Source organism: Rhinopithecus roxellana, chromosome 11 (assembly GCF_007565055.1).
Source record: "Rhinopithecus roxellana isolate Shanxi Qingling chromosome 11, ASM756505v1, whole genome shotgun sequence".
Taxonomy (NCBI): Eukaryota; Metazoa; Chordata; class Mammalia; order Primates; family Cercopithecidae; genus Rhinopithecus; species Rhinopithecus roxellana.
In genome coordinates this window covers 94,062,097-94,075,879 of record NC_044559.1, presented here as the reverse complement: position 1 = coordinate 94,075,879, position 13,783 = coordinate 94,062,097, and the positions used below count along the sequence as shown (strand labels likewise).

Genomic DNA, 13,783 nt, shown 5'->3' with positions numbered 1-13,783 from the left:
CTGCCTCAGCCTTCTGAGTAGCTGGGACAACAGGCGCGCACCACCATGCTTGTCTAATTTTTGTATTTTTACAGAGATGGTGTTTCACCACACTGGCCAGGCTGGTCTCGAACTCCTGATCTCGTGATACGCCCGCCTCGGCCTCCCAAAGTGTTGGGATTACAGGCGTGAGCCACCGCGCCCGGCCTTGAGCTTCATTATTAAAGGAAGGAGCAGGAATGTTAACCTCCACACACAAAAAAAATGCTTTCACGCTCTTGATTTACTTTAGGTGGGCTTCAAAGGCGCGGTTAGAGCTTTCTGCAGAGCGCTGAGACGGCTGTTTACGTAAAGATCATCATGCGGCGTTTCCAACCTAGATTCTAAGAAAAAAGCGGCCCAAGTCCCACCTTTCGCAGGGAACAGCTGATTCTGTTTTTCCTTCCCAGCCAATGGTGATCAAAAGCTTCAGGACGCGGGTGAGTCACTGCGGAGGAGCCGAACACTGACCGCGCCGTCCCCGCCAGGCTCCCGGGCGGCCGGCAGCACAGCCCCGAGCGCAGACGGCCCCGGGTCTCAGGCCTCAGGCGGACCCCACCCCGGGCTGGCTGCCCTCCCGCCTCGGTTGCCAGGCTGCTGGGCAGATGGACTCGGAGCGCCCCGCCGGTGAGTAGCTACGACCTCCGAGGCCACCTCCCGAGACCCGCTCGGCAGCAGGATCAGGTGACCAGAGTAGGGGCGTTGGCCCAGCAGCCCAAAGGGGTCTCCAGCACGCCCGGACCCCTCGGGGCTGCGGGGCGGAAGCTGCGGCGTGACTTCCGGCGCCGCCGGTTGTGGGGCGGAGGTGCGGGGCGGCTTCCGGCGGCCCCAGAGGGGCGGGACTTCCGGCGCCGCCGGAAGTGCATTAGCGCTAGGTCGGGGTTGTGGGGTCGCGGCAGTGCGGGGACAGGCGGTGTCCTGCGCGTCTTCGGGTCAGTACTGGGGGCCGCGTCGTAGGACCTCATTGGCTGTGCGCGACCCGGGCTGGCTCCGGGGGTGGCGGGCGCGGCTGCTGTGACAGGTGAGTGCCGCCATCTTTCTACCTGTCGGGCGCCGAGTCCTTCCCCGGATGCCCCGAAGAGGAGTCGGGACACTGCAGGGCTCAAGGGGGTGCAGGGGCAGTCGGGGCATAGTGGGGGATGGGTGCAGGTGGGCTCGGAATGCAGAGGATCCATGGTGGTGCAGGAGGGGTCGGGTCCCAGGAGGGCCCGTGGCAGTGCAGGAAGGGCCGTGGTGCAGAAGGGTTAAGGGTGCAGGAGAAGTAGGGGCGCAGGAGAAGTCCGTGGCGGTGCCAGAGGGACCAGGGTGCGGGAGGGATCGGGGCCCGGGGCAGTGCAGAAGAGGTCGGAGTCCAGGAAGAGTCGGGGCGCTGGAGGGCCCGGGGCGGTGCTGGAGGGGTTGGGGGCAGAGGGGTTCGACCGGGGGTCTCTCCCCTCCCCCTTTGCTTCGGCCTGGGCATCCCGGGGAAGTGCGTCTCCAGGGAAGCACTTGGGAGGCCCTTCGGAGAGGAGGATCGCTTTCCTTCTATCCAAAGAGTGGGGATGGTCAGCTTCAAGAAGGGTGGTGAGTGCAGAGTGGCGGATGCTGAAGTGATTAACACAGCGCCATAATATTGTTCCTCTTTTGAAGACTTCCTTTTCCTTCCTTTCCCCCTGTAAGCAGCCACCGCTGGAGGGAAACATTATTTTAAGACAGCTGTTCACCGGAATAACACAAGAGCAACAATAATGTACTCATTTACTAAACAAAGTTGAATAAATTTTTCCAGGTTGTGAGCGAAAATATCTTAAGGTCTGCCAGGTTTTTAGAGATTTTGTCATTTATCTTAAACGGTAAAACATTCGTGCCTTGAAGCTGATACCATTATAGAAAAGTGTTAATTGCTTAGAAGTTTCATTTATTGGCCGGGCGCGGTGGCTCAAGCCTGTAATCCCAGCACTTTGGGAGGCCGAGACGGGCGGATCACAAGGTCAGGAGATCGAGACCATCCTGGCTAACCCGGTGAAACCCCGTCTCTACTAAAAAATACAAAAAACTAGCCGGGCAAGGTGGCGGGCGCCTATAGTCCCAGCTACTCGGGAGGCTGAGGCAGGAGAATGGCGTGAACCCGAAAGGCGGAGCTTGCAGTGAGCTGAGATCCGGCCACTGCACTCCAGCCTGGGCGACAGAGCGAGACAACGTCTCAAAAAAAAAAAAAAGAAGTTTCATTTATTGAAGTTCACGTGTTTTTCTCTTAAATTCAGTATGTTGACCTGTGAGTTACGGTCATAAAAGTATTGCAGGAATTATTTACCTCTGAATGAGAAAGCTCAAGATAGTTATATCTCCAGCATCTTTCTTCCTCTTCTGAACTTCCCCCAACCCCAGCACACACACACATTGTTCTGGTTACTTTCCTGATCAAATTCAAGTCTTTCAAAATAGCTTTTGAAATGTCCCAGGAGTTGAACACGGTATCTAAATATGAACTGACCAATGTGGAACAAATGGAGTTATCTGTTATCCCCTGGATTTGGACGCTGCCTTTCTATTAATACAGCTCACAGGAGACAGAGTAGGGACTCGTGTACACTGGCTACGTCTCATAACAGCAGTGTGACCTTGGGGAGGCCTTCCTAAGTCCCCACTTCCTGTCCTCTAACATGGTGTTCATATCAGCCTCGTTGTGTTACTGGGAAGGTTATGTTATGTAATATATGCCAGCCATTCTTGCAAAGTGCTGTATACAGGAGATCTTGAGTGTGTTTCCCTTCTCTTCTTGGGTAGCTATGTTAGAGCGTTCACTTTGGGCATTTGCCCTGAACTAAAATCCCTAAGTCCCTTTCCCCGAGGTGAAACTAAGAGTTTTCTTATTTATCTTGTCTTATTTTTTCAGGGAAAAGATTTTACATCTGTTGAATTTCATCCTTGGTTTAACTACTTTTAAACCTGTTCTTTTAACTACTAAAATCTTTTGAAAATCTTGATGGCTATTTATCCGATTAATGATATTTCCTAATTCATTGTCATCCACAGAATTGATGACGTATGTATTCCGTGCCTTCATTTCGTCAATGACAAAACATTTTAAGCAGGTTAATTCTGATGACAGATTTCTGAGGTTGCCTGTAGAGACCATTCTCTTCCGCGATATTGCTCAGAAGTTGAATTTGGTGTCTCAGCCAACTAGGAATTCATTTAACAGTGTTATTATCATAAAATGTTACTACAAACTTGATTAAACTTCTGGTAGAAATTCCATCACATTTTATTCAATTTTCAATGTATTTCTCAATTTATTTTTAATGCCATGTGGAAATTATATTCCTTAACCATTCTTTTGCATTTGATTAACATTTATGAAATTAACCATTTAAGCAAGTGTTTTTGCTTCGATGAAAGAAAAATGTTTAAAATCCTACTGGATATGAAACTGAAAGTAATGTTTTGTGTTTTTTTGTTTCAAATGAAAGTGTAAATTAAGAATTTGTTGGCAGGGCGCGGTGGCTCACACCTGTAATCCCAGCTCTTTGGGAGGCTGAGGCAGGTGGATCTCTTGAGGTCAGCAGTTCAAGACCACCCTGGCCAACATGGTGAAGCCCCATCTCTACTAAAAATACAAAAATGAGCTGGGCATGGTGGTGGGCACTTGCAATCCCAGATACTTGGGAGGCTGAGGCAGGAGAATCACTTGAACTTAGGAGGCAGAGGTTGCGACGAGCCGAGATAATGCCACTGCACTCCAGCCTGGGCGACAGAGTGAGACTCTGTCTCAAAAAAAAAAAAAAAAGAAAAAATATGTATAGAAAAGAATCTTTTGAGAAAGAGCAGAAAGCTAAATGTGCATTGATGCTATTTAATATTACAGCATTTCTGTCGCCCAGGCTGGAGTGCAGTGGCATGATCTCAGCTCACTGCAGCCTCCACCTCCCAGGGTGGAACAATGCTTGTGCCTCAGCCTCCCGGGTAGTTGGGAGGCATGTACCATCATGCCCAGCTGATTTTTGTGTTTTAGTAGAGAAGGGGTTTCACCATGTTGGCCAGGCTGGTCTTGAACTCCTGACCTCAGGTGATCCACTTGCCTTGGCCTCCCAAAGGGTTGGGATTACAGGCGTGAGCCACCATGCCTGGCCCAATATTACAGCATTTCTAAAGATGAGGAATTTAGCCTACTAACACAGAGTGTGTTTATGGGTTTCATTAATTTGTTGAATATTTGACCAGTGCCTGCTGTGTGGAGAGCACTGTGCTGCATCAAAGCTGTGTGTCTATTGTTGCTGACTGCTTACAAACAGTAGGGGTATATTACGTACATTGCATGGCAACATATACTAGGGGCAGATGAATTGGACAGACTGTAAATCAGTCAAGAGTTCAGAAGGAGAGTTTATTCTGTTAAATCCATGGTAGGATAAAGAGATTGAATTTTTAGAGGGGTCTATTTATAGTTTCTTGAAAATAATGTTTTATTAAAAACCAGAAGAACATTTAATCTGCATAAGCCTTTTTAAAAATATGGTAATCCACCCAATAATATTGGGTAAATGTGAATATTTTGAAGGAAAATAATTACGTTTTGGAATCTCAGGTTTCTGTTTATATTTAGGTAAAAGAGTGCATAGAGGTTAAAGAAGGTTATATTTGGAGTGAAGAAGTGTGTTTTTTCTCTTTACATTCTATAATCAGTTTATTAGTGTTTAGTCTGTTAAATACAATCGGATGCCACGTAACAAATGATGTTTTGGTCAACAGCAGACCTCATGTAAGATGGTGGTACCATAAGATTGTAATACTCTGTTTTTACTGCACCTTTTCTATGTGTAGTTATGTTTAGATACACAAATAGATACCACTGTGTTACAGTTGACTGCAGTATTCAATACAGTAACATGCTGTGCAGGGTTGTAGGCTAGGAGCAGCAGGCTCAGCCATCTAGCCTAGGTGTGGAGTAGTCTGTGCATCTAGCTTTGTGTAAGTGTACTCTGATGTTCCCACAGTGACGAAATGACCTAACGACTCATCTCTTAGAACCTGTCCCTATCCTTAAGCGATGTATGACTGTGTTGAAAGGCTCTTAATTGGATTTGGGAACTCTGTCTCATAGGGATGTTATGAGGATTAGTGACTCTTTGTATTTATTGATCCGTTTAAGCCTTACAGCAATTATTTGTAGTAGGTCTTCAGCCTCTGGTAGATCTGCCAGTCCACCAACTTTCTTCCAGTATCTCTCCATTAATTCTTTCTGTTTTCACTTCCCTTGTCTATTTTAGATCCATGGTATACCATTTAAGTAGTTGTTTTACAAACACCTGCCACTTCCTTGCCCCTCTTCCCATGATACCAACCTGAAAACCCCCTAAACTAGTTATTAAACATTTAAGTAAGATTTTTGCTACTACTGGTTGAGCATCCTAATCCAAAAATTCAAAATCCATAGTGCTCCAAAATCCAAACCTTTTTGAGTGCAAACACGACACAAGTGGAAATTTCCACACCTCACTTTGTGACAGACTGGCTGTAGTTAAAATGTGGGTGCGCAACATAGTTTATTCAGGATACCCTAGGGCAAAATAAAATTACCTTCAGGGGGCCTGGCGTGGTGGCTCACGCATGTAATCCCAGCACTTTGGGAGGCCGAGCTGGGCAGACCACTTGAGGCAAGGAGTTCGAAACCAGCCTTGCCAACATGGGAAACCGCCTCTTTCCTAAAAATACAAAAATTAGCTGGGCATGGTCTTGGGTGCCTGTAATTCCAGCTACTTGGGAGGCTGAGGCAGGAGAATTGCTTGATCCCAGGAGACGGAGGTTGCAGTGAACCGAGATTGTGTCACTGTACTCCATCCTGGGCTACAGTGGAGACTCCATCTCAAAAAAAAAAAAAAAAAAAAAAAAAAATTGCCTTCAGGCTATGTGCATGAGGTATATATGAAACATAAATGAACTTTGTGTTTAGCCTTGGGTCCCATCCCTAGGATATCTCATTATGTATATGTGGATATTCCAAAATCTGAAAGCGTCTGAATTCTGAAACACTTCTGGTCTTGAGCTTTTTTTTGGTGGGGGGCCAAGGACTGAGTTTCCATGGAGGATCTGGTGTGAAAGGAAAGAAGTGGTGATAGGACCAGTACAGACGCTGGGAAAAAATGTGGAGGGTGTGAATACAGAGACGATAAGATTACAGCAGTATGAAAAAGTCTGTATTTGGTGCCAAGTTCCATGGAGATGATTGTAGGAAATGCATACATTTGGTTGCAGTTGATCAGCAGAAGAAGATTGCCAGCGGTATTGACTATTTTGTGAAGTGGCGAAGAAAGCAAGCTAAACCAAAGAGAACACCATGTAACTTATGGAGAGGCTGGAAAACCCAGTGAGATAAAATAAGTGATCCAAAACTTACAATTTTGATGAGAAAGGAAAGTTGATATTGTAATCTCTGCATTTTTGGTAACCAACTTGTAGAATGTCTGGAATGCAGAAGAATGTTTCTACAGATGAAGTTCTTAAGAGAGGGAAGGGAAACCCTTTGCTGGTTTTACTTGCTTCATTTAACTGAAGACAAAGTCTCCCTTTTTCTCAGAGGCCATATCAGGACAGCTTTCACAGGCTTTTGATGTGGTTTCTTTTTTTCCTTTACAAAACATACTCTATAAACTACAAAGTAGCTGTGTTTTATGTTGTAAAGCAAGACTTGCTTTCTTCTCCTTTAAAAATAGGCCTACACATATGCAATTTCAGAATAAAAGATGATTCTTGACTTTGTGCTTGCAGAAAGATGGAGACTTATTTTTCCTTATTCCTTCCATTATGTACATCTAAAAACACTGGCCATATATAAAACAAATGTAAGAGTGGGCCGGGTGCAGTGGCTCATGCCTGTAATCCCAGCACTTTGGGAGGCTGAGGCAGGCGGATCACGAGGTCAGGAGTTCGGGACCAACCTGGCCAATATGGTGAAACCTTGTCTCCACTGAAAATACAGTAATTAACCAGGTGTGCTGGTGGGTGCCTGTAGTCCCAGCTACTCAGGAAGCTGAGGCAGGAGAATTGCTTGAACCTAGCAGACGGAGGTTGCAGTGAGCCAAGATTGTGCGCCACTGCACTCCAGCCTAGAGAATAGAGCAAGACTCTGTCCAAAAAAAAAAAAAAAAGACTGAAAGATGGAGAAAAGAAAGTAGGCTTGCTTCGTTCATTGGGACCACAGAAATGACACCAAACTTAGTTCTGTGGGTTTTCTTTTTGCCTCATGTATCTCACACGTTGTGCTGGATAAGCTAGCAGCGCAGGTATAAAAAGGCTCAGACAAAACAAGGCCCAAGAAAACCCTGCTGTCTGTGGCTGAAAGACCAGGAAAGGGGCAGCCTACGTAGCGGAGAACTTTTCAACGGTGAGTGCTTTCCTCCAGCTAAATATCGCAGGAAACACTGCAGCACCACCCTCACCCTGCTAATCAGAGGCTGGGCAGGTACTTCAGATTCCTACTCATGACAAGCTGGGATGAGATGCTCCTCTCTGCAGGGTTGCTGTCAGAGAAGGCTGGCTGAGGAGTTGGAGTTTTACTTCTGGGTGGTGACAGAGCACAGCCTCCTTCCTGCTAGGATGTCATAAGAGGGACCTTGCAAAACTCAGGAACTTTACTGCTGCCCTGTGGTCATGAGGCCACCCCTCCGTGGTGTGGGGGAGACTGTGTAGGGAGCAGCAGGGAGGCAGCCCTGACTCAGCCTTGGTGGTGGGAGTGGAGGTTTGGGAGGAGGCTGAACTTCCCTTCTCATGCAGGGGTCCGTGGAGGCTGAGTGGGAATCTCAACTTCCACCTCACTGTCCACATCCACCTGGCAGAGGCCTGCTCTAACAGAAGACTTACATCAGATCCTGAGTCTGATATCAAGATTTCAATGGAAAATCACGTAAAGTATAAACATCTTACTTTCCTCTATGCTGCTTTACCTTCCCCATTTATAACGAAATCATAAATATTTCCTCCATATACACTGAGAACCACACCACAGTTATGGAAAAACCTCACCACACTCATAGGAAAATATCAACCTCAGTAAGAAAAGACCACTGATGCCAACGTAGAGATGACACAGACTTTAGAATTATTTAACAAGGACCTTAAAGCAGCGATCGTAAAAATGTTTCAATAACCAAGTAACATTCGAGACAAATGACAAATAGCCTCAGGAAGAAAATACAGGATGTAAAAAAGAAACACAACATTTTAGAAGGGAAAAATAGAATACGTGAAATAAATTCCGTGCATGGCTCAGCAGCAGAAAGGAGAGGAAAGACAAAAGAAGCTGTCAGTTTGAAGACAAATCAACCGAAGTTACCCAGTCTGAACAGCAGAGAGAAAATAGACTGGAAAAAAGTGAGCAGAGCCTCAGGGGCCCGTGGGACTTTAACAGAAGATGCAACATTTGTGTCGTTAGAGGTCTAGAAAGAGAGGACAGGGTGGGGGATGTGGAGGTGGGGGAACGTGTCTGAAGAAATCACTGCTGTATGTTTCCTAAATTTGGCAAGCCATACGCCTTCAGACTCAAGGAGCAGCATAAGCCCAAAGAAGATAAACACAAAGATGCTAAGACACATCCAGGCAAACTTCTGAAAACTGAAGACAGAAGAGTGGTAAGTGAGATACCACTTGACCTGCAGTGGGAAACAATTTGAGTGACAATGGATCTTTTTTTTTTTTTTTTTGATATGGAGTCTTGTTCTGTCACCCAGGCTGGAGTGCAGTGGTGTGATCTCAGGTCACTACAACCTCTGCCTCCCAGGTTCAAGCAGTTCTCCTGCCCCAGCCTCCCAAGCAGCTGGGACTACAGGCAGCGCCACACCACCCCTGGCTAGTTTTGTATTTTTAGTAGAGACGGGGTTTCACTATGCTAGCCAGGCTGGTCTTGAACTCCTGACCTCAGGTGATCTGCCCACTTCAGCCTCCCCTATGCCTGCTGGGATTACAGTCGTGAGCCACCGTGCCTGGCCTGACAGTGGATCTTGTGGAGGCATAAGGAAGTGGCAGGACATTTTTCAGGTGCTGAAGGAAAAGGATTATCAACTCAGAAATTTATATCAAGTGAAAATTTCCGGGCCGGGCGTGGTGGCTCAAGCCTGTAATCCCAGCACTTTGGGAGGCCGAGATGGGCGGATCACGAGGTCAGGAGATCGAGACCATCCTGGCTAACACGGTGAAACCCCGTCTCTACTAAAAAAATACAAAAAACTAGCTGGGCGAGGTGGCGGGCACCTGTAGTCCCAGCTACCCGGGAGGCTGAGGCAGGAGAATGGTGTAAACCCGGGAGGCCGAGCTTGCAGTGAGCTGAGATCCGGCCACTGCACTCCAGCCTGGGCAACAGAGCGAGACTCCGTCTCAAAAAAAAAAAAAAAAAAAGAAAAGAAAATTTCCTTCACATGATTTATCTCCAGCTGATCTACTCTGTGAAAATAACAAGTAAAGGAAATTCTCTAAACAGAAAGGAAACGATAAAAGAAATGTGGGAACATCAGGAGGGAAGAACAATGGACAGCAAAAATATCGGTCAATTCAGTATTCATTTATTTTCTAAATTATGTTTGGAATTTGAAGCATAACTGTGGTGTGGTTCTCAGTGTATGTGGAGGAAATATTTATGATTATGTTATAAATGGGGAAAGGTAAGGAAGCATAGAGGAAAGTAAGGTTTTTATACTTTATGTGAACTGGTAAAATGTTGATAATCAGTAGACTACAATAAGTTGTAAATGTATATGTAAAACCTAGAGCTACCACTAAAAAAGTTATACAAAAGAGGCAAACTCAGAAATACTGTAGGTAAATAAATACGAAATTATAAAAAATGTTTACCCCAGAAGAAGCCAGGAAAAGAAGGCAAAGGAGAGAAGAGAGGGAGAGAGAATGAATGATACACCATGACCAAGTGCAGTTTATTTTGTGGCTTCAAGGTTGGATCAATATTTGAAAGTCATCAGTGTAATTGGTCCTGTCAGTAGGTCAAAAAAGAAAAGCTACTCGGAAAAAACATGATAGAATTCAGCACTCATTTGTGACAGAAACCCAGAAAATAAATGATAGAGGGAAACGTTTTCAATTTGATAAACGGCATGTACAAAAAAATCTACAGCTAGCATCAAACTTAATGGTGAATAACACTATTTTCACCCAAATATTCAGGGCAAAGCAAGGGTGTTTGCTGTCACTATAGTAATTTAAGATAGTACTGGGATTTGTAGTCAAATCAATAAGGTAATAAAAGGAAACAGAAGGCTTACAAACCACAAAAATAAAACTGTCCTTTTTTTTTAGATGACATAATAGTTGACATAGAAAATCCCAAGGAATCCACAAAAAATCCTGAAATTTAAGTAAGTTCAGCAAGAATGTACACGTTTAATACATAAAATCCAGTTGTATTTATACTAGCAGTTAACATGTGGAAACCAAAATAAAAATGCAGTATCATTTAAACTTACACACAAAAAAGAGAGACGTTAGTGTGAAATGGAGAAGATACGTAGGACTTTTTTTTTTTTTTTTGAGGCGGAGTCTTGCTCTGTCACCCAGGCTGGAGCGCAGTGGCGGGATCTCAGCTCACTGCAAGCTCCGCCCCCCCGGGTTCGTGCCATTCTCCTGCCTCAGCCTCCCGAGTAGCTGGGACTACAGGTGACGCCACCACGCCTGGCTAAGTTTTTATATTTTTTAGTAGAGATGGGGTTTCATCGTGTTAGCCAGGATGGTCTCGATCTCCTGACCTCGTGATCCGCCTGCCTCCGCCTCCCAAAGTGCTTAGATTGCAGGGGTGAGCCACTGCGTCCGGCCCGATACTAGGACTTTTATGCAGAAAAAACCTTGGCATTGAGGAAAGTAAGATCTTAATAAATACTGTATTCATAGATTAAAAGACTCAATAAACCATTTCTCCCCAGATTGATGTACAGATTTAACACAATTCCTATCAAGATCCCAGCAAGATTTTTGTAGATATGTAATAGATTATTCTAAAATGTAAAAGGAAGGACAAAGGACTAGAATAGCTATAACAAAATGGAGAAAGATTTAATAGGAATCACTGTAACTGATTTTAAGACTTATACCATACAGAACAATAATAGAAAGTGCTTGTGTTAGTCTATTTTCATACTGCTGATAAAGACATACCTGAGATTGGGCAATTTACAAAGGAAAGAGGTTTATTGGACTTACAGTTCCACATGGCTGGGGAGGCCTCACAATCATGGCAGAAGGCAAGGAGGAGTGAGTCACGGAGGAGTGAGTCACATCCTACCCGGATGGCGGCAGGCAGAGAGGGAGAGCTTGTGCAGGAAAACTCCCCCTTATAGAACCGTCAGATCTCGTGAGACTTACTCACTATCATGAGAACAGCACAGGAAAGACCTGCCCCTCCATGATTCAGTTACCTGGCACTGGGTCCTTCCCACAGCACATGGGAATTCAAGATGAGATTTAGATGGGGACATAGCCAAACCGTATCACTGCTGTTGGTGGAAGGATAAATATGTAGGTCAGTGAAACAGAATAGAGAACCAAGAAACCCCATACAAGTATAGCGAGTTGATTTTTTGACAAAGGTCCAAAGCAATTCAATCTAGGATGGATCATCTTCAACAAATGGGGCTGGGATAATTGGGTACACAGGTGAAAACAAACAACAAAAAAAGTTGACTTAAATTTTATACCTTATAAAAAGGTCAGTACCATATAGGTAATAAATTTAGATGTGGAACAGAAAACTATGAGGAAACAGGAGAAAATTTTTGGCCCCTAGGGATTCATGAAAAGTTCTTGTCATGACTTTAAAAGTGTGATGCATAGAAAAAAAATTATCAGTTAAAGAGGTGTTGTGTTGTGAAAAACTCTGTTAGAATGAAAAGCAACAGATTGGGAGAAATGATTTGCAGTTTAACCTATGTGACATATAATTCGTACTATAGAGTGTAAAGAACTCTTAAATCTCAACACAAAAAAACCCAAACAATACTATTAGAAAATGGGAGTGAAGAGGCACCTCACTGAGGAGGATATATGGATGACAAGCACATGAAAAGATAGTGTCACTAGCTGTCAGGGAAATGCAAATTAAGACCACAGTGAGAGACTACACACCTAACGGAACAGCTAAATAAAAAAATAGTGACACAGGGATGCCTGCACTTGCAGGTTTACACAGCACTGTTCACAATAGCAAAGGTGTGGAATCAACCTGAGTGCCCGTTGACGATGACATAAAATGTGCACACACACACACTCTGCGATACCACTCAGCCCTAAGAAGAATGAAATCATGCCATTCGCAGCAACATGGATAGAACCAGAGGCCATTATTTTAAGTGAAATAAGCCAGGCACAAAAAGTTATGTTCTCACTTACGTGTGGGAGCTAAAAAATGTGAACACATAGAGGTAAACAGTGGAAAAGTAGATAATAGAGACTGGGAAGGTTGAGTTGGGGGAGGAGGGAGGCTGAGGAGAAGACAGTTAAAAGGTACAAACATACAGTGTGATAGAGGGAATACATTCAGAGTAGGGTGAGTGTCCTTAAGAAAATAGTATTTCAGGCCAGGCGCGGTGGCTCACCCCTGTAATCCCAGCACTTTGGGAGGCTGAGGCGGGTGGATCATGAAGTTAGGAGATGGAGACCATCCTGGTTAACATGGTGAAACCCCATCTCTACTAAAAATACAAAAAATTAGCCGGGCGTGGTGGTGGACGCCTGTAATCCCAGCTACTGGGGAGGCTGAGGCAGGAGAATGGCCTGAACCCAGGAGGTGGAGCTTGTAGTGAGCCCAGATCGCGCCACTGCACTCCAGCCTGGGCGACATAGCGAGATTCTGTCTCAAAAAAAAAAAAAAAAAAGATAACAGTATTTACTGGGGTGGTGGACCCCCTAAATAGCCTGTCTTGATGACTATGCGTTATATACATGGCACAAAATTTCTCATACATGACATAAACTTGCATAAAAAAGTAGTGACAATACCAAATGCTGGTGAGGATGTAGGTAACTGAATCTCTCATGTGTTGTTGATGGGAATGTAGAATGAAACAGCCACCCTGGAAGATACTGATAGTTTGACACTTTCTGGGAAAAAAACCACAAAAACTAAACATGATTAAACATAAGCAATTCTGTTTCCAGGTATACCCAAGAGAAATGAAAGTATCTATACATAACAAGCTTGTGCATTAACATTCATAATAACCTAAAAAATGAAAACCAAATGTCTATCAGTTGTATTTGGCAATGAAAGGGAATACATTACCACTATGCTACAACACAGATGGACTTTGAAATCATTGTCCTAAGTGAAAGAAGCCAGCTGTAATAGACCAGAGCGTATATTGTATGATTCCATTTTTATGAAATGGCCAGAACAGGCAGATTCATATGGAGAGAAAGTAAATTAGTGATTGTCTAGGGCTAGCTGGGATGTGGGTGGGAGAAATGAGGAGTGAAGGCAAATGGGTGTGGGGTTTCTTTTTGGGGTGATAAAAATGTACAGTTGATTGTGGTATTGATCACACAACTTCCTGAATATACTGAGTCATTAATAGGTGTCTTACATTGGTGTGTGAGTCATATATCAAGATTTCTTTTAAAGCTAAATATACATTTACCCTGTGACTGAGCACCCTTATCCTTGGGCCGTTTATCCAAAAGAAATGAGAACTTAGGTTCACATAAAACCCTGTATATTATTGTTCATGGCAACTTTATTAGTAATAGTAAAAAAATGAAAAGTATATATAAATATGTGTATATATGTAGATAT

At 44.3% G+C, this 13,783-nt stretch overlaps 1 protein-coding gene across 3 annotated transcripts in view; it reads left to right on the top strand.

The window, feature by feature from the left end:
• WDR37 (WD repeat domain 37) overlaps positions 1-13,783 on the top strand; it is a 77,521-nt gene continuing 63,738 nt past the window's right edge. Inside the window, exon 1 of one of the 3 annotated variants that reach the window (XM_030940636.1) lies at positions 1-1,039. The gene's annotated coding sequence lies outside the window, so the exon portion shown is untranslated. The remainder of the gene's footprint in view (positions 1,040-13,783) is intronic. The other 2 variants (XM_010362011.2, XM_010362002.2) reach the window with 2 other exon arrangements.